At 38.4% G+C, this 22,709-nt stretch overlaps 1 protein-coding gene across 1 annotated transcript in view; it reads left to right on the plus strand.

Annotated features, from left to right (window-relative positions):
• Window positions 1–22,709, plus strand: part of FAM186A (family with sequence similarity 186 member A) — an 88,558-nt gene that overhangs the window by 17,936 nt on the left and 47,913 nt on the right.

Raw genomic sequence — 22,709 nt, forward strand, 5'->3', positions numbered from 1 at the left:
CAAAGCTTTTGCACAGCAAAGGAAACCATAAACAAGACAAAAAGACAACCCTCAAAATGGGAGAAAATATTTGCAAATGAATCAACAGACAAAGGATTAATCTCCAAAATATATAAACAGCTCATGCAGCTCAATATTAAAGAAACAAACAACAATCGAAAAATGGGCAGAAGAACTAAATAGACATTTCTCCAATTAAGACATACAGATGGCCAAGAAGCACATGAAAAGCTGCTCAACATCACTAATTATGAACAAATGTCGTATATTAACACATGTATGTGGAACCTAGAAAAGTGGTACAGATGAACCGGTTTGCAGGGCAGAAGTTGAGACACAGATGTAGAGAACAAACGTATGGGCACCAAGGGGGGAAAACTGTGGTGGGGTGGGGATGGTGGTGTGCTGAATTGGGCGATTGGGACTGACATGTATACACTGATGTGTATAAAATTGATGACTAATAAGAACCTGCAGTATAAACAAACAAACAAACAAAAAAACAACTAATACTAAACTTTCTTTGGGTTATTTGTATGGAAATATGTTAATATAAATGTTTCAGACATTACATGAAATTTCTAAAAATCTTATATGTTCTGGTATAATGTTATAAGTCATGATTCTGGTTATTACTTTAAAATGTATATCTCAGAAATAATAAATTTTGCATTATTATGAACTTTCATCAAATCTTTAACCATGGTCATTTTTAAGTCTTTTGTCATTTACAGACAGTTCTGGGTGTACTCTGATGCTTTTGCAAAAATGTTCCTATAAAAGGGTTTCATCTTCAAGGAATTCATGGAAAAGACTCTGACAAGTACAGGTTTCTGGTAACTGACTATACTGCTGAACTGAATGAATAAGCATTTTCAGAACTCTAATGGAAAACTGATGAATTCATAAAAGTGCTAACAAAAGATCAAGATGAAGAAAAATTAATTACATGGGACTGAATGAACTGATGAGGATGATTATAATATTTGTGACTTTCTGTTTGAATAAAAACAAAAAAAATCCCACAAGGACTCAGAGGTAAAAAATATACAAATCAGTTTTCACTGCAAAGTAAAGGAGCTGTTACAGTGGAGGATTACTGGACTGAATGTCAATATTATGACATAGTATGACTGTGCTTCGTGTTTGGTAATTGCAATCATTGTTGCTTTCGTTGTGGTTATCCATTTACAGTGCTTGGTGTCAGTTTATTTATCTCTTGTAAAAATGAAATACAGTGTGTGTAAAAAAAAAAAAAAGCAAAGGTGGGATGGGACCAGCACCCCTGAAGGGGGATGGGGGAGGGGAAATGTTCCCACACTCAGAGGTGCCCACTCGTGGAGATGGGACAGTGGGGATGAAGAGGGACCTTCAGGGGATTGGGGGATCGGAGGAGAACACTTCTCCCCCGCCTGCTCAGGCCCCAGCAAGCCTGCTGGGGTCCCGGGCCTGAACCCCCACTCACCTAAGGCCCCCTCCGGCTGTGCTAGTCCTGGGCCTGAGCTCCCCCCAAAGCCTCTTCTGAGTGCATGGGTCCTGGGCCTCAGCCCTGCCCCAGCTGGGGCCTCCTTTGGCTGCTTGGGTCCTGGCAGACCTGAGTACCACCCCCAACAAGGCCTCCATGGGTCGTGTGGGTCCCAGCGGCCGGAGCACAGCCCCCCCACAAAGCCTCCTTGGGCCACACAGGTCCTGACAGACTGTGCACTGTCCCAACAAAGCCTCTTCCAGACGAGGGGGTCCCGGGCCTGAGCCCCACCCCCACCAAAGCCTCCTCTGGCCACGTGCATCCAGGCAGCCCGAGTGCCGCCCCTGACAGGGCCTCCTCTGGCTGTGCCAGCCCCTGTGGGAGAGGAACACATACAGAGGTGGGGCTGACACAGCAGGTCCAGAGACCTACCTAGAGGTCTTGGAACCCTACTGGGGAGGTGGGAGTAGGCTATAGCTCACCATCAGGGCAAGGACACTGACAGAGGAGGCACCAGGGAATTTTTATTTTTTTATTTTTAAAAAATTTTTACCTTATTTTTTTATCTTTTATTTTATTTTTTAAAATATTTTTTATTTTCTTTATTTTATTTTTAATTTTTTTTGCTGTTGTGGTTCTGCTTTGTTTTGTGGTTGTTTCATTTTTATTGTTATTTTTTCTAATATATTTTTTATTTTTCTAATTTTATTTTATTTTTTATTCTTTGTTATTGTTCTGCTCTTTTCTTTTTGTTGATTTTTTTTTTTTTTTTTAACCACATTGCACAGCTTGCAGGACCTTGGTTCTCAGGCCAGGAGTCAGGCCTGAGTTCCTGTTGTGCAAGCGCCAAGTCCAAGCTGCTGGACTAACAGAGAACTGCAGGTCCCAGGGAATATTACTCGGTGTGAGGTCTCCTGGAGGTCCTCATCTCAGCACCAAGAGCCAGCCCCACCCAAATGCCTGCAAACTCCAGTGCTGGACACCTCAGGCCAAACAACTACCAGGACAGGAACACAGCCCCACCCATCAAAAAAAATGAGATAACAAAAAAATGTTACAGATGAGGTACAAGGTAAAAAACGTATAAGACCAAATAACCGAAGAGGAAATAGGCAATCTACCTGAAAAAGAATTCAGAGTAATGATAGTAAAGATGGTCTAAAATCTCAGAAAGAGAATGGAGGCATGGATCAAGAAAATACAAGAAATGTTTAACAAGGACCTAGAAGAACTAAAGAACAAACAAAGAGTGATGAATAACACAATAACTGAAATGAAAAATACACTATAGGAATCAATAGCAGAAAAACTGAGACAGAAGAACAAATAAGTGAGCTGGAAGGTTAGAGTGGTGGAAATAACTGCTGAGAAGCCGAATAATGAAAAAAGAATGAAGGGACTTCCGTAGTGGCATAGTGGTTAAGAATGTGCCTGCCAATGCAGGGCACACGGGTTCGATCCCTGGTATGGGAAGATCCCACATGCCGTGGAGCAACAAAGCCCATATGCCACAACTACTGACCCTGTGCTCTAGAGCCCGCGAGCCACAATTACTGAGCTCACACTCCACAACTACTGAAGCCCGCATACCCTAGAGCCCATGCATCACAACTACTGAGCCCATGCGCCGCAACTACCGAGCCTGCATGCTGCAACTACTGAAGCCTGCGCGCATAGAGCCTGTGCTCTGCAACGAGAGAAGCCACCACAATCAGAAGCACATGCACCACAACGAAGAGTAGCCCTTGCTTGCCGCAACTAGAGAAAGCCCACATGCAGCAATGAAGACCCAAGACAGACAAAAATAAATAAATTAAAAACTAAAGAAATAAAGAAATAAAGAAAAAAGAATGAAAAGAAATGAGGACAGCCTCAGAGACCTCTGGGACAACATTAAATGCACCAACATTCAAATTACAGGGGTCCCAGAAGAAGAGAAAAAGAAAGGGTCTGAGAGAATATTCAGAGAGATTATAGTTGAAAACTTCCCTAACATGGGAAAAGAAATAGCAACCCAAGTCCAAGAAGCGCAGAGAGTCCCACAAACGATAAACCTAAGGAGAAACATGCCAAGACACATATTAATCAAACTAACAAAAGTTAAATTCAAAGAAAAAATATTAAAAGCATCAAGGGAAAAGCAAAAAATAACACACAAGGGAATCCCCATAAGGTTATCAGCTAGCATCAAGGGAAAAGCAAAAAATAACACACAAGGGAATCCCCATAAGGTTATCAGCTGATTTTTCAGCAGAAACTCTGCAGGCCAGAAAGGAGTGGCAGGATGTATTTGAAGTAATGAAATGGAAAAAAGCCTACAACTAAGATTACTCTACCAAGCAAGGATCTCATTCAGATTCGATGGAGAAATCAAAAGCTTTACAGACAAGCAAACTCTTAGAGAATTCAGCACCACCAAACCAGCTTTACAACAAATGCTAAAGGAATTTCTGTAGGTGGGAAACACAAGAGAAGAAAAAGATCTACAAAAACAAACCTAAAACAATAAAGAAAATGGTAATAGGAACATACATATTGATAATTACCTTAAATGTAAATGGATTAAATGCTCCAACCAAAAGACACAGATTGGCTGAATAGATACAAAAACAAGACCTGTATATATGTTGTCTATAAGGGACCCACTTCAGACCTAGAGACACATACAGACTGAAAGTGAGGGGATGGAAAAAGATATTCCATGCGAATGGAAATCAAAAGAAAGCTGGAGTGGTAATACTCATAACAGATAAACTAGACTTTAAAATAAAGACTGTTACAAGAGACAAGGAAGGACACTACATAATGATCACGGGATCAATCGAAGAAGAAGACATAACAATTATAAATATTTTTGGACCCAATATTGGAGCACCTCAATACATACAGCAAATGCTAACAGCCATAAAAGGGGTAATTGACAGTAACACAATAAAAGTGGGGGACTTTAACACCCCACTTACACCAGTGGACAGATCATCCAAACAGAAAATAAATAAGGAAACATAAGCTTTAAATGATACATTAGACCAGATAGACTTAATTGACATTTATAGGACATTCCATCCAAAAGCAGCAGAATACACTTACTTCTCAAGTGCACACAGAACATTCTCCAGGATAGATTACATCTTGGGTCACAAATCAAGCTTCACTAAATTTAAGAACATTTATATCGTATCAAGCATCTTTTCCCACGACAACACTATGAAATTAGAAATCAATTACAGGAAAAAAAAAATGTAAAAACCGCAAACACATGGAGGCTAAACAATATGCTACTAAATAACCAAGAGATCACTGAAGAAATCAAAGAGGAAATCAAAAAATACATAGAGCATCCGGAGTGGGTGCTGAGGTCTGAGCCTCGGGACCCGAGTGAAGGCCTCCCTGATGTCGCTGGGCCCACCTGGGTTGCCCTAGCTGCCGCCATGGGTATCAAATTTTTAGAAGTTATCAAACCTTTCTGTGCAGTTCTACCAGATATTCAGAAACCAGAAAGGAAAATCCAGTTTAGAGAGAAGGTACTCCTATAACTCTCTTCATCTTCTTAGTATGTTGTCAGATACCACTATTTGGAATCATGTCATCAGATTCTGCAGATCCTTTCTACTGGATGGGAGTTATTCTTGCATCCAACAGAGGAACTTTAATGCAACTGGGTATCTCCCCAATTGTAACATCTGGTTTGATTATGCAGTTGTTAGCTGGAGCCAAAATCATTGAAGTTGGAGATACACCCAAAGTTAGAGCCCTATTCAATGGAACCCAGAAACATGAGCTTCAATAAAATTAAAGACCCTTTTCCAAATTTGAAAAAAAAAAGAAAAAATAGAAACAAATGACAATGAAAAGATGATGACCCGAAACCTATGGGATGCAGCAAAAGCAGTCCTAAAAGGGGAGTTTATAGCAATTCAATCCTACCTCAAGAAACAAGAAAAATCTCAAATAAACAACCTAACCTTACACCTAAAGCAAATAGAGAAGGAACAAAAAAAATCCCAAAGTTAGTAAAAGGAAAGAAATCATAATAACCAGAGCAGAACTAAATGAAATAGAAATGAAGGAAATAATGACAAATATCAGTGAAACCAAAAGCTGGTTATTTGAGAAGATAAACAAAATTGATAAACCTTTAGCCAGACTCATCAAGAAGAAAAGGGGGGGGGGAGGAGAGGATTCAAATCACTAAAATTAGAAATGAAAAAGGAGAAATTACAACTGACACTGCAGAAATACAAAGGATCATAAGAAACTACTATAAGCAACTATATGCCAATAAAATGGACAACCTAGAAGAAATGGTCAAACTCTTAGAAAAGTACATTCCAGGACTGAACCAGGAAGAAACAGAAAATATAAACAGACTAAATCACAAGTAATGAAATTGAAATTGCAATTAAATTCTTCCAACAAACAAAAATCCAGGACCAGATGGCTTCACAGGCGATTTCTATCAAACACTTAGAGAAGAGCTGACACCCATCTTTCTCAAACTCTTCCAAAAAATTGCAGAGGAAGGAACACTCCCAAGCTCATTCTACAAGGCCACAATCACCCTGATACCAAAACCAGGCAAAGATACTACAAAAAAAAAATTACAGACATATATCACTGATGAACATAGACGCAAAAGTCATCAACAAAATACTAGCACACAGAATCCAACAGCACATTAAAAGGATCATATACCATGATCAAGTGGGATTTAACTGAGGGATGCAAGGATGCTTCAATATATGCAAATCAATCAGTGTGATACACCATATTAACAAATTAAAGGATAAAAACCATATGATCATCTCAATAGATGCAGAAAAAGCTTTTGACAAAATTCAACACCTATTTATGAAAAACACTCTCCAGAAAGTGGGCATAGAGGTTATGCCCTATCTCAACATAATAAAGGCCATAAATGACAAACCCAGAGCAAACATCATTCTCAATGGTGAAAAACTGAAAGCATTTCCTCTAAGATGAGGAACAAGACAAGGCTGTCCACTCTCACCACTATTATTCAATAGAGTTTTGAAAGTCCTATCCATGGCAGTCAGAAAAGAAAAAGAAGTAAAAGTAATCCAAATTGGAAAAGCAGTAAAACTGTCACTGTTTGCAGATGACATGATACTAGATGACATGATATTTTTCTGTACTATATAGAAAATCCTAAAGATGCCACCAGAAAACTACTAGAGCTAATCAATGAATATGGTACAGTTGCAGGATAAAAAATTAATGCACAAAAATCTCTTGCATTCCTATACCCTAACAACGAAAAATCAGAAAGAGAAATTAAGGAAACAATCCCATCTACCATTGCAACAAAAAGAGTAAAATACCTAGGAATAAACCTACCTAAGGAGGTAAAAGACCTGTACTCAGAAAACTATAAGACACCAACGAAAGGAATCAAAGATGACACAAACAGATGGAGAGATATACCATGTTCTTGGATTGGAAGAATTAATATTGTGAGAATGACTATACTACCCAAAGCAATCTACAGATTCAATGCAATCCCTATCAAATTACCAATGGCATTTTTCACAGAATTAGAACAAAAAATTTTACAATTTGTATGGAAACACAAAGGACCCTGAATAGCCAAAGCAATATTGAGAAAGAAAAATGGAGCTGGAGGAATCAGGCTCCCGTATTTCAGACTATACTACAAACCTACAGTAATTAAGACAGTATGGTACTGGCACAAAAACAGAAATATAGATCAATGGAACAGGATAGAAAGCCTAGAGATAAACCCACACACCTATGGTCATCTAATCCATGATAAAGGAGGCAAGAATATACAGTGGAGAAAAGAGAGTCTTTCAATAAGTGGTGCTGGGAAAACTGGGAAAACTGGACAGCTACATGTAAAAGAATGAAATTAGAACCCTTCCTAACACCATACACAAAAATAAACTCAAAATGGATTAAAGACCTAAATGTAAGACCGCACGCTATAAAACTCTTAGAGGAAAACATAGGAAGAACACTCCTTGACATAAACCACAGAGAGATCTTTTTTGACCCACCTCCTAGGGTAATGAAAATAAAACCAAAGATAAGTAAATGGGACCTAATCAAACTTTTGCACAGCAAAGAAAACCATAAATGAGACAAAAAGACAACCCTCAGAATGGGAGAAAATATTTGCAAATGAAGCAACTGACAAGGGATTATTCTCCAAAATATACAAACAGCTCATGCAGTTCAATATCAAAGAAACAAGCAACCCAATCAAAAATGGTGGGAACCTACTGTATAGTTCAGGGAGCTCGGCTCAGTGCTCTGTGGTGACCTAGATGGGTGGGATGGGGGTCGTGGAAGGGAGGTCCAAGAGGGAGGGGATATATGTATACATATAGCTGGTTCACTTCATTGTACTGCAGAAACTAGCACAACATTGTAACGCAACTATACTCCAGTGGGGAAAAAAAAGTATTTTTTCTGATATTAATATAACTACCAACCTCTCTTTTGGGTATTACTTACATGGATATCTTTTTCCATCCTTTCAGTTTCAACCTCTTTGGGTCTTTGGATCTAAAGTGAGTCTCTTATAGAGGGCATGGATCATTGGTTTTTTAAAAAATCTGTTCTGCTAATCCCTATCTTTTGATAAAATGGTTTAATCCATTTACATTTAAAGTAATTACCGATAAGGAGGGTTTAACTTTTGCCATTTTGTTATTTGTTTTCTATTTGTGTTATAGCTTTTCCCCCCTCATTTCTTCCATTGCTGTCATCTTTTGTGTTTTTAAAAATTTTTTTTTAGTGAAATTTTAAAATTCCCTTCTCATTTCCTTTTGAGTGTATTCTATATTTATTTTCTTTGTGTTTATCATGAGAATTACACATAACTTTGTAAAGTTATGCACTCTTAACTTGAATTTATACCAGTTAAACTTTAATAGCATATAGTAACTCTACCCCTTACTGCTCTGTCCCCACTCCTTTCAATTACTGATATCACAAATTATATCTTCATACATCGTGTGCCCCCAAACAGACTAGTAATTGTTTTTTAATGTATTTGTATTTTAAAAATCTTTTTTAAAAATTAAAAAATTTTCAATTTATTTATTTTATTTTTGGCTGTGTTGGGTCTTTGTTGCTGCACGAGGGCTTTCTCTAGCTGTGGCGGGTGGGGGCTACTGTTCGTTGCAGTGCACAGGCTTCTCAGTGCAGTGGCTTCTCTTGTTGCGGAGCACAGGCTCTAGGCACGTGGGCTTCAGTACTTGTGGCTCTCAGGCTCTAGAGCTCAGGCTCACTAGTTGTGATGCACAGGCTTAGTTGCTCCGCGGCATGTGGGATCTTCACAGACCAGGGATCGAACCTGTTTCCCCTGCATTGGCAGGCAGATTCTTATCCACTGCGCCGGCGAAGCCCTGCATTTGTATTTTAAATCATGTAGAAAATAAGAAGTGGAGTTACAAACCAAAATTACATCAACACTAGCTTTTATAATTTCTCATGTATTTGCCTTTACCAAAGATTTTTATTTCTTCACACAACCTTGAGTACTTTCATTTCAACCTGAAGGACTCCCTTTAGCATATCTCATAAGGCAGTTCTAGTCGTAATGTACTTTCTCAGCTTTTATCTGATAATGTCTTAAGTTCTTCCTCATGGTTTCTGTAATTTTTTTTCCTTTGACTGGGACATGCTTTCCTATTTATTTGTATGCTTTATGATTTTTTGTTGTTGTTGAAAACTGGACATCTGAATCTCATAATGTGGTAAGTCTGGAAATCAGATTCTCCTTCTCTCCCAGGGTTGTTTGTTTGATTTTAGTGTTGTATGGTGTCTACTATGTGCCATGGATCAGCCTGAGGTGTAAATTTCAGCTCTTCTCAGGTGTTTTCTGAAACTGCATCTTTTCATGGGCATGCTTGGTGACTTTCTAAGTTCCCTTGAAAATACAGTTGCATTTGAATGCTCTAATTTTTTTTTTTTTTGCGGTACGCAGGCCTCTCACTGTTGTGGCCTCTCCCGTTGCGGAGCACAGGCTCCGGACGCGCAGGCTCAGCGGCCATGGCTCACAGGCCTAGGCGCTCCGGGGCATGTGGGATCTTCCCGGACCTGGGCACGAACCCGTGTCCCCTGCATCGGCAGGAGGACTCTCAATCACTGCGCCATCAGGGAAGCCCAAATGCTCTAATCTTTAAATGTCTGGCTCCCAGGACTCTCAACCACTGCGCCATCAGGGAAGCCCAAATGCTCTAATCTTTAAATGTCTGGCTCCCAAAAGGGGAAAAAGGAAAAGTGAGGGGGAAAAAACCCTGAAACTGTCTCTTTAAATCCCCTGAAAGCTGCTTCCACCCAGTGCAAGTTACAATGGTAGCTTGCCTTTGTATCTGCACCTCTGTGATTTGAAACAGCAATTCATAATCAGAACACGGATCTATCATATTTGGAGGACAAGATTCTTATTGCCCATCCTGGCTCTTGTAAGCTGCTCTAGGAACACTTCCTGTCACAGGTGTGGAGGGTAGGAAATGAATAGCTGCTACCATGCTAAAGGCTGCAATTGAATGAAATTGCCCATACTTTACTGGCCAAGTCTTCCTTTGAAAGATGGAAACCATTGAATAGACTCCAGAATTCCAAAACAGTTAAATCAGACAGATTCTGCCAATACAGTTGTTGTCTAGTTGGAGAGATAGATTCCTCATGCTTTCTACTCAGCCATCTTCCTTGGTGTCATTCCTCCTGCGTGATATTTTTTGATCGAATATCAGATATTGTAAATTTTATCTTGTTAGGTGCTGGGTATTTTTCTAATCTTATAAATATTCTCAAATTTTGAGAACACAGTTATGTGGAAGTAGTTTGAGCCTTTTGAATCTTCCTTTTGTGCATTGTTATGTGAGACTATAACAGCATTTACCCTACGCTTAATTTTGTTCTCACTACCACTGAGGCAAAAATCCTTCTGAGTACTCTACCAGTTGTCCCACGAGTTAAGCTTTCTACTCCAGCTGAGAACAGAAAATACTCCTTCTCCCTATGTGACCTCTGGGGATTGTTTCTATTAACCCTTTTAGGTGGCCCTCTTTTAGTTGTTTGAGATAAGAGAATAAATCTGGCCCATGTGTCTTTATCTAGTGTAGTAACATAGGTTAAATTCTTCTTTTAAAAACTTTAAAAATTATAATAAACATAAGTGAAAACTCACAATTGAAAAACTCAACAATTATCACAAAGTGAACAAACTCTGAAATTAAAAAAAAAAATTATCTGCATTACAGAAACCTCCCCATTTCCTCTGAAGACAACTATTATCCTGACCCTTAACATTCTAGGTTAGTTTTTCCTGATAAATAGAAGCATACAGTATATATTCTTTAATGTCCAGCTTCTTTTGCTTAATACTAAGTTCATGAGATTCTTTATATGAAGCTATAATTTATTTTTATTACTGTCATTCTATTTTATGATTTTATCCATTCTGCTACTTTTGTCTACTACAAATAATATTGCAATAAACATTTTTGTGAATATCTTTTGATGCATGTAAGCATGCATTTCATCTATGAATGAAATTGCTGGGCAATCAGCTATGTACAGACTCAACTTTAGTAAATAATGCAAAATAGGTTTTTTTCTTTAAGATTTTTACTTCAAGTTAATTTTAGATTTAAAGAAGAGCCACAAAAATAGCACAGAGTTTCCATATATCTCTAACCCAGCTTCCCTTAATGTTAACATCTTATATAACCATAGTAAAATTGTTGAAACCAGGAAATTAAAATTGATAAAATACTCTTAAAGATCTCATTTGAATTTTACGTCCACCAATATTCTTTTTCTGTAACCAGATCCTATCCAGGGTCTCATATAACGTTTACTTGTTTCTCCTTATTCTTCTGCAGTCTTTACTATTTCCTTAGACAATTACTCATTGTCCTTCATGACCTTGATATTTTCAAAGAATATTACTTTTCTGAATGTCTATCAATTTTGGTTTCTCTAATATTTTTCATGATGGGACTGAGGTTATGCATTTTGGGGTCAAGAATACACTAGAAATGATCTGTGTCCTCAGTACATCATATTACAGTGTTTTGTGGTATGACTAATGTTGAACTTGGTCACTTGGTTAAAGTGGCTTGTTCACTGTAAAGTTATTATTTTTCCCTTTGTAGTTAAGAAATATCTTGGGGGGCTTCCCTGGTGGCACAGCGGTTAAGAATCCACCTGCCAATGCAGGGGACATGGGTTAGAGCCATGGTCCGGGAAGATCCCACATGCCGCAGAGAAACTAAGCCTGTGAGCCACAACTTCTGAGCCTGCGCTCTAGAGCCCGTGAGCCACAACTACTGAAGCTTGCATGCCTAGAGCCTGTGCTCCGCAACAAGAGAAGCAACCGCAATGAGAAGCCAGCACACTGCAATGAAGACCCAATGCAGCCAAAAATAAATAAATAAATTTATTTAAAAAAAAGAAATATCTTGGGGAAGATACTTTGAGACTATGCACATTCTGTACCTTCTCAAACGTTTGTCCACTTTTTGGAATCCATTGATAAATATTGTCTGCAACAATTATTACTGTGGTGTTTACCTAATGGTAATTTTAAAATTTCCTTCTTTCATATTTATTAATTGGAAGTCAATTGCAAGGAAGAGCTACCTCTTCCATTTATTTACTTACATATACTGATAGGTTGATAGATATTTATTCTATCCTGTGGGGTTATTATTCAAACTGTGTGTGTGTTTGTGTGTGGCTTAAATAGTTCCAGATTGGCCCATTAGGAGCACCTTCAGATTGATTCCTGTGTCCTTTCAACAAGCGGCTTTCTATCTATACCTATCTATTCATCTATCTACCTGCATTTCATTACTTTTTGTAAGCATAACTTTTACATTCCCAGCCCAGCCCTGGAATCAATGACTTTTCCAAAAGCCCTGGTTCCTTTTACTGGAGAATGATGTTTAGAAACCAAATCTTTGGCTAGGTGTGTTCATTACTATCCAAGTGTCATTTCTTCTAGGCTCTCTCAGCAAAAAAAAAGCTAGAGGGCTTTTTTTGCACTGTGTGAGAAGAATTCTGGTAAATATCAGAATTCTGGTAAATATCTATATATACAAATATAAATATCAAATATAAACACTATATATATACAATATATTATACAAATATAAATACAAATATAAATATCTATATATACAGATATTTATATTTATATAAATAGATATATATAGATATTTATATAACTATAAATATATACATATTTATATAACTATCTCTCTGTATATATATTTAAAATATGGTTTTATACTGATAGTTTAGAGTCCAGTCCTGTACCACAGGGTTTATTTTACTCTTTTCTTGTTCCTTATTTGTTACTTCTTTCTCCAAGAGTTAGAAACCCATTTCTAATTATCTACAGTATATTTATTTATTTGTTCATTTCTAGTGTACACATAGAGTAGTTTCAGAGTTGCTAACTCATAAGCCTGCAAGAAACATGTTTATTTACTGACTAGTAAGGCATATATGTATCATTCTTTCACATTACATTATTCAGCCAAGATATTGTTTTCCAAAGTTACTAGCTAGTTCTTTTCTTCTCAGTGTGGTTATGTTATTCATTTGTATACAATTAGGTTCAATTGTTAGTATTTGTATCCATTCCTTGTCACCCCATATACTGGTTGGTTTTAATAGTTTGTTGGGTTTTTTTTTTTTGCGGTACGCGGGCCTCTCACTGTTGTGGCCTCCCCCGTTGCGGAGCACAGGCCCCGGACGTGCACGCTCAGCGGCCATGGCTCACAGGCCCAGCCACTCCGTGTCATGTGGGATCTTCCCGGACCGGGGCACGAACCCATGTCCCCTGCATCGGCAGGCGGACTCTCAACCACTGCGCCACCAGGAAAGCCCAATAGTTTTTTTTTTATCAAGTATGTGAAGGGTATGTGAAACATTACTATGGTGATACAAGCCAGAGCTATACAAAAAGATATACTCAGAAAAATGTAACTTCCTTCTCATCCCTGTTGCCCCATTCTTATTCCTCCTTTCCTTCCACCCATTTCCCACATATATCCTGTATATAACCAATCTCTTTAGCATCTAGCTTATTCTTCTTGTATTTCTTCCACATAAATGAGCAGATTCATGTGTAATTTCTTATATTCTCTCTTTTCTGCACAAAATGCAGCATACAATAATTATTCTTTTTTACTTTATTTTTTTCACTTTAACTGTGTGTCCTGGAGATCACTTCATACCAATTCAAAGAGATCTTCCTTATTCTTTTTTATAGCTGTATAATAATCCATTATCTGGGTAGATGGTAGTTGATTCAATCACTCTCTTGTGTATGGATATTTAGGTTGTTTGCAATATTTTGTAATTCAAGCATTGATTCAATGAATAACCTTGTGTACATATATTTTCATGTGGTTAAATGTATACCTTCAAGGTAGATACTTAGAAGTGGGGCTGGTGGGTTGAAATGTAAATGCATGTGTAGTTCTGTTAAGCAATAACAAGGTTCCTTCCAGAAAAGTTGTACCAATTTGCATTTCCACAAGCAGCATGTTTTGCAAATATTTATTCCCAGTCTGTGGCTTGACATTTTCTTTTCTTTCCTTTTTTTAATAAATGTATTTATTTATTTTTGGTTGCGTTGGGTCTTCGTTGCTGTGCGCAGGCTTTCGATAGTTGTGGAGAGTGGGGGCTACTCTTCATTGTGGTGTGTGGGCTTCTCACTGCGGTAGCTTCTCTTGTTGTGGAGCACAGGCTCTAGGCATGTGGGTTTCAGTAGTTGTGGCATGCGGGCTCAGCAGTTGTGGCGCACGGGCTCTAGAGCGCAGGCTAAGTAGTTGTGGCGCACGGGCTTAGTTGCTCTGCGGCATGTGGGATCTTCCTGGGGCAGGGCTCGAACCCATGTCCCCTGCATTGCAGGTGGATTCTTAACCACTGTGCCACCAGGGAAGTCCCTGACTTTTAATTTTCTTAACAGTGTTTTCAAAAGAGCAGAAGTCTAAACTTTTTGTGAAACCCAAGTTATAAATTTGTTTTTTTATTGATTGTGCTTTGATGTCATATCCAAGAAATCTTTGCCTAACCCAAGGTTACAAATATTTTCTTCTTTGTTTTCTTAGTTTTATAGTGTTGATTTTACATTTGGGTCTATGGTCCATTTGACTTAATTTTTTAATATTGTATGAGATTTGGATAAACATTTTAAAAATTGTTTTTGGTCCTATAGATATCCAATTATTCCAAAACAGTGTGTTGAAAAAACTATCCTTTTCGGAGACTTATGATTTCTGATTCTGTATATGAGGGGCTTGGAAGTCACCATTCCATCCTAACAAGTAAAAAGCTGAGAAATCAACTCTTCTTGGATCCATAAGAGAGGTGAGGACGTGGGTCAAACCCCTGCACTCAAGACTGTAAGTCACCATTCCATCCTGACAAGTAAAAAGCTGAGAAATCAACTCTTCTTGGATCCATAAGAGAGGTGAGGACGTGGGTCAAACCCCTGCACTCAAGACTGTAGAAACAGGTGAGTACAGGGAGTCAACGGATTACTGGAGGAGAGAACTCACAAGCAGAAACTGCTGTGGGAACAAGTGCTGGAGTAGGAAAACCTGAATTGTAATTGACAATTGCTGCAGGCTCAGTGTAGGCGAGTCTGAGAGTTTAAAATTCCAGGGAGACCCAATCATAGGGGGGACCCCGTCACTTTCATGAATTTTACCTCCAAGAGCTTGAACAGGTTCTCACAGTACATATCCGAGAAAAATCCCCTTGTGATTTTGGCAAGGGGAGGGAAAAAGTATACATTTTGAAATATGCCAGAGCACTCTGTTCTACTTAACAAGGGCTGCCCTCAGGAGAAACTACTTAACCACAGCCAGATCTGCTGGGATTTTATCAGAACCTAATATACCTGGGGGAAGGATAATACCTAATTCCAACTTGCTTTTGCCATCCGGTCCCACCTAAGTGGGGGAAAAGCTAAGAAGCACTGGGGAAGTTCACAGTCCAGAGCATAGGCTCTCCCCAAAACTGGACTATAAAATGTTTCCCCTTCCCCCCACACCTTACCACCACACTACTAAAGACCTGTTTACCAGAATTCTTCTCACACAGCACATCATGTATAATTTTCAACAAAAAATTATAAAGCATGCTAAAAGGCAAAAAGCACAATTTGAAGAGACAGAGTAAGCATCACAATCAGACATGGCAGGGATTTGGAATTATAACACTGGAAATTTAAAATAATAATGGTTAGTATGCTAAAGGCTCTAATGGAAAAAGGAGACAACATGCAAGGACAGATGGATAAGCAACTATACTCAAAAAAACAAAAACAAAAACATAAAAACAGATGGATAATATAAGCAGAGATGCAAATCCTAGGAAAGAACCGAAAAGAAATGCTAGAGATCAAACACACTGTAACAGAAATGGAGAATGCCTTTAATGGGCTTATTAGTAGATTGGAGATAGCTGAGGAAAGAATCTCTGAACACAAGGATATGAAAATAGAAGCCTCCAAAACTGAAAAGCAAAGAGAACAAAGACTGGGAAAAAAAGAAAAAAAAAAAACAGAATATCGAAAGACTGTGGGACAACTACAAAAGGTGTAATAGACGTGTAATTAGAATACCAGGAGAGGAGAGGAAGGAACAGAAGCAATATTGGAAGCAATGTTTACTGAGACTTTCCCCAAACTGATGTCAGACATCAAACCACAGATCTAGGAATCTCAGAGAAAACCAGGCAGGATAAATGCCCCCCAAACTACACTTAGGTATATCATTTTCAAACTTCAGAAAACCAAAAAACTCCTAAAAGAAACTAGGGAGGGGGGGCAAGAATCTTATCTATAGGGGAACAAAGGTAAGAATTTTACATCTATTTCCCAGAAACCATTGAAGCAAGAGAATGGAGCGTAATATCTAAAGTGTTTAGAGAAAAAACCCACCAACCTAGAATTCTGTACCCTGCAAATGTATCAATCAAAAGTGAAGGAGAAATACTTTCTCAGACAATCAAAGTTTGAGGAAATTTGGTGCCAATAGACCTGTCTTGCAAAAAATGTTTGAAGTACTTCTTTAGAGGGAAAGAAAATAATATAGATCAGAAATTCTGATCTTTTTTAAAAAATAGATTTATTTATCTATTTTTGGCTGTGTTGGGTCTTCGTTGCTGCATGTGGGCTTTCTCTAGTTGTGGCAAGTGAGGGCTACTCTTTGTTGTGGTTCACAGACTTCTCATTGAAGTGGCTCCTCTTGTTGTGGAGCACGGGCTCTAGGCATGCGGACTTCAGTAGTTGTGGCTCGTGGGCTCAGTAGTTGTGGCTCGTGGGTTCTAGAGTGCAGGCTCAGTAGTTGTGGCGCAAGGGCTTAGCTGCTCTGTGGAATGTGGGATCTTCCCGGGCCAAGGATCAAACCCATGTCCCCTGAATTGGTGGGCAGATTCTTAACCACTGCACCACAAGGGAAGTCCAGAAATTCTGATCTTCATAAAGAAAGAAAGAGCATCATAGAAGGAATAAGCAAAGATAAAATAAAAACTTTTCTTTAAAAAAAAAATAAATTTATTTACTTTATTTTTGGCTGCGCTGGGTCTTTGTTGCTGCGCGCGGGCTTTCTCTAGCTGTGGCGAGCAGGGGCTACTGTTCATTGTGGTGTGTGGGCTTATTGCTGCAGTGACTTCTCTTTGTTGCAGAGCACGGGCTCTAGGCGCACAGGCTTCAGTAGTTGTGGCACGCGGGCTCAGTAGTTGTGGCGCATGGGCTTAGTTGCTCCATGGCATGTGCGATCTTCCTGGACCAGGGCTCGAACCCATGTCCCCTGCATTGGCAGGCGGATTCTCAACCACTGCACCACCAGGGAAGTCCCAAAATTTTTATTTTTCTTATTCTTAATTGCTCTAACAGATAACAGTTTGCTCAAAACAATAGCAACAAATGTATTTGACTATGTATGCTTGTGTATATATTGTATATATATGTGCTTATGTGTCCTGGTATAAAAGGGAAATGAATGATAGCAATAATACAAAGGATGAGAGGGAGGAATTAGGATTATTTTGTTATTATAAGGTACTCACACTACCTGTGAAGTGATATAATGTTACTTGAAAATGGACTTCAATTAGTTGTAAGAATATATTGAAAACTCTAAGGCAATCACTAAAAAAAAAAGTGAAAGAACAAGAAGAGGTATAGATGATATACTAAGGAGAAATGAGCATCATATAAAATGCTCAATGAAAACCACAAAAGGCAGAAATAGAGTGGAAGACAAAAATAGAAAAAAGGAGGGCAAAAAATAGAAAACAGTAACAAACATGATAGATGTTAACCCAACTAGCATTAGAAAAAGATCTAAAATCAATAACTTAAGTTTTCACTTTGGGAAACTAGAAAAGGAAGAGCAAATTAAATCCAAAGAAAGCAGAAGAAAAGAAATAAAATTAGTACCAAAATCAATAAAATTGGAAACAGGAAATTAATAGAGAAAAACAATGAAGCCAAAGCTCATTTTTTGAAAACAATAAAATGGATAAGCCTCTAGCCAGGCTAACTAAGGAAAAAAAAAAAGAGACAGAGAGAGGACACAAATTACTAATATCAGAGATGAAAGTGGCAACATTCCACTACAAATTACATGAACATTAAAAGGATAATAAAGGAATAATATGAATAAATCTGTGCCCCCCCAATTTGATAACCTAGATGAAATGGACCAATTCCTTAAAAGACTTATTTTTGATGTTATGGTGAAGAGTATTTTTAAAAAGACTTTATATTTTTTGAAGCAGTTTTAGGTCCACAGAAAAATTAAGAGGAAGGTACAGAGATTTCCCATATACCCCCCTTCCAAAAATACATACCCTTCTTCATTATTAACAACCCCCAAGAGAGAGGTACATTTATTACAGTTGATGAACCTACATTGACACATCATGATCACCCAAAGTCCATGGTTTACATTAGGGTTCATTCTTTGTGCTGTACATTTTATAGGTTTGGACAAATATATAATGACATGTATCCATCATGATAGTATCATACAGAGTATTTTCATTGTCCTAAAAATCCTCTGTGTTCCACCTATTCATGCCTCACCATCCTCCCTGACCCTTGGCAACCACTGATCTTTTTACTGCCTCCAGTTTTGCCTTTTCCAAAACGTGATATGTTGGAATCATAGAGTATGTAGCCTTTCTAGATTGGCTTCTTTTACTTAGTAACATGCATTTAAGTTTCCTCCATGTCTTGATAGCTCTCTTTTTCAGTGCTGAATAATAATCCATGTGTGGACAAACCACAGTTTATTAATCCATTTACCTATTGAAGGACATCTTGTTGTTTCCAAGTTTTGGCAATTATGAATAAAGCTGCTATAAATATTGGTGAATGTTATTGTTTTCAATCTCAATTTCCAGTTGTTCATTGCTAGTATATAGAAATACAATTTTTAAAATTTTTATTGTTCAGAGATTCTGAAAATATGAACATTACTAATTATTTGCTTATCTTCCATTTCATCCACTTTTTCTCTGGCCCTTTTTGCCTTTTCTCTTATGTCCTTCATCATATTGATTATTTTCTTGACTTCAATGACCCTTATTAAATTTACATTTGAGTCTATTCTCCCTTGGGGCACCTTGTAATTTATTGTTTATTTCTGAGACAATTTTATATTTTTCTTTCTTTTTTTCCCTGATGAGCCAACAGATATCTTTAGTTTATTTTTTATTACTATTTCCCTCTACTTTTATTAAGATATAATTGATACATAACATTGTATTAGTTTAAGATGTGCAACATGATTTGCTATATGTATACATTGTGAAATGATTACCACAATAAATTTAATTAACATCCATCATTTCACAGTTACAAATTTTTTTCCTTGTGATAAAAATTTTTAAGGTCTACTCTCTTAACAACTTCCAAATATGCATACAGTATTGTTAACTATAGTCGCCATGCTGTACATTACATCTCCAGAACTTATTCATGTTACAACTAGAAGTTTGTACCTTTGACCACCTTTACCCATTTCATCCACCCCACAACCCTCACCTGGCAACAACCAATCTGTTCTCTGTATTTCTGAGCTTAGTTTTTTTGGATTCCACATATAAGTGAGATAATACAGTATTTGTGTTTCTCTGACTTATTTCACTTAGCACAATACCCTCCAGGTCCATCCATGTTGTCATAAATGGTAGGATTTCCATTTTTTTATGGCTGAATAATATTACACACACACACACATATATATGTATATATACATATATATGTATATATATATACACATATATATATATTCTACATCTTCTTTATCCATTCATCTGTGGATGGATACTTAAGTTGTTTCTAGTTTTTTCTTTCATTTCTTTCCCCTTTCATCATTTTTTTCATTTCTGCCTGTTTTTGTCCATATTTGTTTTTAGTTTTAAAATTTATGATCTGAATAATATTACACACACACACACACATATATATGTATATATACATATATATGTATATATATATACACATATATATATATATTCTACATCTTCTTTATCCATTCATCTGTGGATGGATACTTAAGTTGTTTCTAGTTTTTTCTTTCATTTCTTTCCCCTTTCATCATTTTTTTCATTTCTGCCTGTTTTTGTCCATATTTGTTTTTAGTTTTAAAATTTATGATTCAAGGTGGTTTTTCATATCCTCAGATACTTGTTTGAGTGTATTTAATTCTGTTTGGAGTTGGATTTAAATTTGTCTGTGACTTCCTGATTGTTTTTGGAGAGAGAGATTTTCCTCACTTGATTTATGTACAAACATTTCCTAATCTTCTGCAGTAATTTATTTTTCTCTGCCTCTCTCTCTCTCTCTCTCTCTCTCTCTTTTTTTGGTCCATGCCTGCACAGTTCCCTGACCAGGGATTGAACCCAGGCCCTTGACAGTGAGAGCACAGAGTCCTAACCACTGGACCGCCAGGGAATTCTCTCTCATTTTATCATAGAGTTCCAGTTTAATTGTGCCCTCTTCTGTCAGTATAGCAAAATCCAGGTATTTTAAAGAATTTTAGTTTGTTTGCATTAGTGGTGAGGGGAGGGATTATGAGTCCTGTGATATTGTAGTTCTCTGTGGTTTTGCAGAACCCTAAATTTATCTCCCCCCTTTACTACCCAATCACTAACAGATGCTTCTTTCTTCCTGTGGATTCCCTGTCTCCCCCTAGAAGACTTCCCTTTTAAGTCATACCCCTTTAAGTAGAGTTCCATGCCTGGCCTGCCATATGGTATCTGTCTCTTTGAATCCCATATCTGGAAAAGGCGTTTATCTTTTTAAAACCCAGCTTGAACTCTTTATAGCAGCTGGCCTTCAGGATGCCCAAACTTTGAAATCTCTTCTATGAAATTTAGGATCTGATCTGCCCAGTTACTGCATTTTTAAAGTATTTTCAGACTTAAGGTGAATTTGATTTTTCTTGATTGTTCCAATTCATTCTAAGGTATCTTTGCTAGCATCCTTCCTATGTCTTCCCTGTAGTTTTTTGTTTATTATTTTTTTAAAATTTTATTTATTTTTTGCTGTGTTGGGTCTCTGTTGCTGTGCGCAGGCTTTTCTCTGGTTGCGGTGAGCGGAGGCTACTCTTCATTGCTGTGTGTGGGCTTCTCATTGCAGTGGCTTCTCTTGTTGCAGAGCACGGGCTCTAGGTGTGTGGGCTTCAGTAGTTGTGGCACGTGGGCTCTGTAGTTGTGGCTCACAGGCTCTAGAGCTCAGGCTCAGTAGTTTTGAGCTTAGTCACGGGCTTAGTCACTCCGTGGCATGTGGGATCTTCCCAGACCAGGGCTCGAACCCATGTCCCCTGCATTGGCAGGCGGATTCTTAACCACTGCGCCACCTTCCCTGTAGTTTTGATCAGTCTCCCTTTGCTCATTATAAAGCTCTGCAGCAGGGCAGGGATGGGGTGGGAGTATGTGCGACTGGGTAACTGGTATTTGGGTTTTTTTTCTCTCTTTTTACTTACAGTCGTCTTGCATTTTCAGAACTCTCTTTCAGAGATGTATGTATATATTTGCATTGAATTTTCATACATGTGATGTTATCCTGTATCTTCTTTTTTTTTTTTTTTTTTTTTTTGCGGTACGCGGGCCTCTCACTGTTGTGGCCTCTGCTGCTGCAGAGCACAGGCTCCGGACACACAGGCTCAGCGGCCATGGCTCACAGGCCTAGCCGCTCCGCGGCATGTGGGATCTTCACGGACCAGAGCACGAACCCATGTCCCCTGCATCGGCAGGCGGACTCTCAACCACTGCGCCACCAGGGAAGCCCGCTGTATCTTTTAGGAAGGAGATTTAGAAAGATTATTTGCTACAAGACCTCCATTGTTTGCAGTTACCCAGAAGTCCCAAAGAGTTCTTTTAAAAAAAAATATATTTTTTTATTTATTTATTTGGCTGTGTCGGGTCTTAGTTGCTGCACTTGGGATCTTCGATGCGGCACGCGGGATCTTTTGCTGCGGAGCATGGGCTTCTCTGTAGTTGTGGTGCACAGGCTCCAGAGCACGCATGGGCTCAGTAGTTTCACCACGCGGGCCTAGTTGCCCCGCGGCATGTGGCATCTTAGTTCCCCAGCCAGGGATCGAACCCACGTCCCCTGCATTGGAAGGTGGATTCTTTTCTTCTTTTTTTTTTTTTTGGCTGCGCTGGGTCTTCATTGCTGCCCACGATCTTTCTCAAGTTGTGGTGAGCAGAGGCTACTCTTCGTTGTGGTGCGCAGGCTTTTCATTGCGGTGGCTTCTCTTGTTGTGGAGCACAGGCTCTAGGTGCAAGTGTTTCAATAGTTGCAGCACTTGGGCTCAGTAGTTGCGTCACATGGGCCCCAGAGCACACAGGCTTCAGTAGTTGTGGTGCACGGGCTTAGTTGCCCCTTGGCATGTGGGATCTTCCTGGACCAAGGATCGAACCCGTGTCCCCTGCATTGGCAAGCAGATTCTTAACCACTGGACCACCAGGGAAGCCCCCCAAAGAGTTTTTTTAAGTGGTTGTACCAATTAGACTTCCACGAACAATCTATAAGAATGCCATGACTCTGTAGCATTACCAGTATTTCATATTACAGTCTTTTATTTTTAGCCATTCCAATGGGTATATGATACTATGTTATTATGGTTTTAATTTGCATTTTATTAGTTACTAATGAAATTGAACACATTTTCTTGTGATTATTGATCATTTGGACATTTTCTTT

Source organism: Physeter macrocephalus, chromosome 6 (genome assembly GCF_002837175.3).
Source record: "Physeter macrocephalus isolate SW-GA chromosome 6, ASM283717v5, whole genome shotgun sequence".
In the NCBI taxonomy this organism is placed as follows: Eukaryota; Metazoa; Chordata; class Mammalia; order Artiodactyla; family Physeteridae; genus Physeter; species Physeter macrocephalus.